We start from the raw sequence: 5,280 nt of genomic DNA on the forward strand, positions 1-5,280 counted from the left end.
TACCACATTGTTTTGTCTCCTGGGCCTCTGAGATGCTGAGGCCCAGTGTCCATGGGAATGCCCACAGACTGAGACATGCATAACTCAGAAGGTCACGAGAGTTAATACTTCTCCAGGCCACTGGGGGCCATTCCTTGGCAGTATGTTCTCATGGAGAAATGTTTTCCTCTTGCATCATCTGTGCCCACACTCCTGAGACGCTTTTCAGAAGGGAGCTCAGGAGTGACTTTTGATTGCACCACCACTTTAGTGGACTAGGAACAAACCTGGTAGCACTGACATGTGTTACTACTTTCCTTTCCTTTTCTATTCTCCCAGCTAGTCGTTCTTCCTCCTGGCATCACATTGCCTAGTAAGCTTCCTGCACTATTGCCTTTGTGCAGGAAAGCCCCATGTTTATGGAAGGCGGGCCATGATGGTGTCCATCCCTGTGGCATCTGTTTAGGTGACGTAGTCCTACTTTTTTTCTTCCCAGTATGGGAGACTCACTGCCTGTCCTCCTGGTCACTGTTGAGAAACAGATTTTGATCTGTTGGCTCTTCAGTTGTCCTTCAGTGCCCTAATAGGAAAATGGGCATTTACATCTGGCTCTGCTACATTGTTCAAGATGTGTGGACTCACTTATTCCATTCATCCACTTAGTTGTACCCCCCAATCCCAGGCATTAGTATGGTGGCCATACACATGATCTCCTGTAACTGCCAGGGGTGTCAAAGGCTAAGGCAGTTTAATGTACAACCTTCTTCAAACTGAGCTACAGCACGCAACACAGATCATGTCTTCATAAGATGAAACATAACTTGTTTATATTTTAAATATATGGGTTTCCAGAGAATGGATCAATAAAATTATATTACTGTCTCACAAGTTTATTTTATTTAATTTTCTCATTGTTATTCAATGTGATAGTTTTTATAAGTAATCTAATGTACTTTACACATTTAAAAGCAATTCTTCTGATGTGTGGCACAGATTTTATGAGACAATAAAATGGCTTATATCACAATAATGTGTAAGCAATGTGGCTTACCACAGTTTTCTTTATTGTTAAAGGATTATAAAAGGTTTATACTCAAGTACATAATTGTAGGTATAATCCATTCTGTTTTAATTGTAAGGTAAGGGTGTATGAGATTAACAGCCAATTTTATTAAAAATTCCATTGTAAAAATGTTATAGTTGATAGAGAATGAGTCAGTAGAAATTTTAACATAAACAAATTGTGTTTTTTGAAAAATTTTAAAACATGTAGATGTTTAAATGCTTTGCATTCATTTTTTATTGAAAGTTACAAATAAAAATTAGCTGACTAAATCTAACCAAAATTTCCTTTTACATAAATTCTTTCTTGTTTGTAAAAGTACTCAGCCTAAAGATTTTCATATCCTTTTATTTAGGCAAGTTTTAAAAAGATCACTCTATTTTATTGATTTTCAAGTGTATAATTTTATTGATTAGAAAATCATATGACATTTTGTTGATTTGAACATATTTCCTTACATCTATCACTTTCTGAGGAGTGGAAATTGACCTTCATTATCTATCAACACCAGAAACTAGTATGAAAACAAGAAGTTTCTGTATACATTTTGTACACATTTTCTTCATTATTATCTGTGGTTATGATGGACAAATCAATCAAGAAACTGTGAAGTAACCTTCATGGAACCTATGTATTAGACTCAAGCTGCAAACAGAATATTTTGACAAAGAGATTTGGATATTCTTTGCTTAGTTATCAAGAATCTTACCCTTATAAGTGTAGGGTCATTTTTTATATGTATCTTAATGAATGGGTGTTGTCACACTCCCCATTTTGTTGTGTTTCCTGTTTAATCCTTATCCTGAAAGCTCCCTTGAATTAGAAAATGCATGCTGTAGTGAAATGCTGAATGATGTAATATACTCCAAGTTGTCTGAAACACAGCTTCTATGTGCCCTAGGAGTTTGTTACACATCTAGAAGCTCTGTTTCACTCTAGTCATCTGAGTGAGATTTTGCCATTAGTTGAGATTGGCATATGAGTTTTAGGTGCACCGTGATTTGAAAACATCACGTGTAGTTCAGAGATTGGGTTTTACTCTGACAATTGCTGAGCTGGGAAAAGGAGGAGAAGCATATGAGCCCTTTAGGGGTCAGACAAGGTCTGGACTAGAGTCAGCTACTGGTGAGTCAGAGCAAAAGAGCAGAGGAAGGGCGAGAGTAAAGTGGACTCACTGCAGAGTTTACAGGAGCAGAGGCATCAGAGCCTGTATGTCCTCTACTCCTCACCTGCGCAAACATTCTGTATGGGGTTGCAGTGTGTTATGAGCAGCCTCTGTCCAAATTGGATCTCAGACTGTCATGCTCAGGCCCTTGGTAACATTCTCTCTCTCTCTTCTTACTGCTTTTCTCTCATCCTTTCTAGACCTTCCTGTGACAGATTTGCTTCAACTGTAAGATAAATATAGTCATCTTTCAGAAACTCTCAAATTGTTCTCAGGCTTAGGTAGCATAACATATGTGAAAATATTTTATTAGGGATAATGTGTAATATTAAAGTGAGAATTTGATTATATTGCATTCATAATTAAAGAGTCAGACTTGGCTTTAGTCCCCCAGCACTCTACTTACCACTAAACCTTCTCTCAATTCTATCTAAACAAGGTGACTCTTCAAGGTGACTCTTTCATGGGCTCTTGCTGTCTGTGGCATCTCCATATCGAGTATTATTGCCCTCTGACTGGTTCTGGAAGGAGCAAGACAGGTCACAGAGATCAGAGACCAGTCCATGGGAGAGAGTTGCCACCATGCATTGGCAGGAGGGAGAGGGACAGTGCAAGGGAGGGGTTGGTGGGGGCTGGATCAACTGCTCAGCATCAGACTGCCCAAACACTATTATGTGCTGGTTGGTTTGGATGCTTTGTGTGGGTTCAGTTCTGTTGCAAAGTAAATATGTTAATTTTTATCATTGACAAAACATTTAAAAACAATGTAAAAATAAAAAGATTAAGATACAGCTTCCTGTGCCAGTTGCTAAGCTCTGGATCTGAACTTACCCTCATACAGGGTTTCTGAGGATGTTCATCTCCAACACAGCAGCTTGACAAAGCCCTAAATAGCTTCCTTCAGGACAGGACATATCAACATAGCTTCACAGGGCACCTCTAGGGTCATGGTTCAGAAACACAGCTCTCCAAGTTCTTTTCTTTTCTTTTTTATTTCAAAGAGAGTAGTAAAAAAAGAACAATAGCAAAATACAAAGAAAACAAAAGCAAGGACATGAAAAATGATACAGGGTTTCAAACCAAATGATAGGGATTAACAGTGGTTGTTATGTTACATATTGGTATCTTCAACAAAGTTGCTAAGATTACCAGATGCAAGAGTGGAAGACTGATCAAACCGTTAAAGAGAATAAGAAAGTAATAATTTAAAAACATTAGAGACAATACTAGACAGGATGGCAGGAAAAAAACCTTTAGAGCTTTGCTGAGTATTCCTGATTCTCCCTAGAGGTTGTATTTTCCACTTTATCTTATCTAATTTTTATGCATCCGACAAACCCTCAAAAACTGACTTGTGAACCTGTGCTCCTAGGGCCCAGTTTGGGTGTGTGTAAGAAGCGTTAGTATTTATCTTTGTGTTTAGGACAGGAAAATTGTGTAAGCTGACTGCAGGATATCTCAAGCTCTGGCCATGAAGTGGACATAGGAGGGTGTCTTATCTTTCAGAGTTTTGTAAAAGCTGCACAGAGCTGTTGTTGGAACACCCAGATATCTGTACCACTTTTATAAGAGGCAAATTGTGAGACTATAAAGTTTATGGAAGCACTTCCAGGAAGATGTCAGAGTGGTAAGCAGCAGAGAAAGAGCCTCTCTGAGAGTTACCATCTCTTTTTTTTATATGAGTGTGAATGTGGTTTCTTGCTTCTTTGTGGTTGCTGTTCTGTTCTTTCTTTTATTTCTTCCTTCTCTCTTTTCCTCCTGTCTTCTGCACCAGTTTCCCCAAGTTAGCATGATCCCTCTTTGTCTTCCAACCTTGTTTCTAATCATTTCCTCTTTTCTATTTCTCTATTTTTTCCCTAACCCCTTTTAAATTTTCTCCCCTGAGGGTAAAACTGGCATATTGAGGACTTATTTACTGCATGTAATTTTCTGTTTTGTTTTAAATTTTATTATATAACCACAAATTAGTTCATATGGTTAAAAATGACAAATTAATGGTTACCTCAGTTTGTCATTTTCTAGGCTGTATTTGATGCTGTTGTTATTGCTGATTGTATCACTTTAGCCAAGGTAACATAACTGTTTTAATGAGCTGCTCTTCCTGGTATTCCAAGACTGAGTTTGCCTAAGGGTCATAGAAAATACTGTGGTCAGTGCCAAAGAGCCAGCGGCTGGGCCAAGCAGGCAGCAACTTCTCATCTCCAACAAACTGAAAACAGGATCTTGCAACAGACTGAAAACCTCAAAACCGGCTACACCTGCAATACACCTCTGAGAAGACATCATTTCCTAAAGGTTCTGAATACTAGCCATAAAGCAACTTACCATAGGCAATTTACAAGTATCAATTCAGTAATTAAACTAAAAAAAAGAAAGAAAATGAGAAGAAACTTAAACAAGATGCAACCCCAGACATCCAGTTCACCAAAGACAAATGCAGGGGACAATGAGGTGGGACAATCCAAAAGCCACCCAGTTGGCCTCTCTGAAGTAACAACAAGGCAGATGAATGAGGCTCTAGAAAGAAATAAAATCAGAAGTAATTTCTCAGATAACTACAGAGATGGTGACCACAATGTAAACCATCCTTAGTAACTCTACAGTCAATACAGATAAAAAATATGAGAGCTTAAGAAAATGATGGAAACCCTGAGTACCCAACATAGGAGAGAAATGGAACCCATAAAGCAAATTCAAGCAGATACCCAGGAGAATAAAAATTTCATTGAAAGTATCTACAGCAGAATGAGCCAATGTGAGGACAGGGTGGGTATGGCACTCACACCCATAGTCCCAACATTGGACCGTGGATCAATCATGAACTCCAGAAGCCTCCCCCATGACTGCATGAGGCTTTGGGGGAACATCCAGACACAAACCATAACAATATAGTCACACCTCCATTCTCTTACCACAGAAAGCACAGGAAGATATCATTGGATGGATTTCATCCACTAGAATTCAAACCATTTCTAGGAAATTCCTGACCCAAGTATTCCCTTCCATGGAATGATGGGGAGACTCACTCTTTTTTTTTTTTTTTTTTTTTTATTTTAAAGAATAAAAGAAGGAT

The sequence above is a fragment of the Chinchilla lanigera genome, unplaced genomic scaffold (genome assembly GCF_000276665.1).
Source record: "Chinchilla lanigera isolate Chin_1 unplaced genomic scaffold, ChiLan1.0 scaffold00093, whole genome shotgun sequence".
Taxonomy (NCBI): domain Eukaryota; kingdom Metazoa; phylum Chordata; class Mammalia; order Rodentia; family Chinchillidae; genus Chinchilla; species Chinchilla lanigera.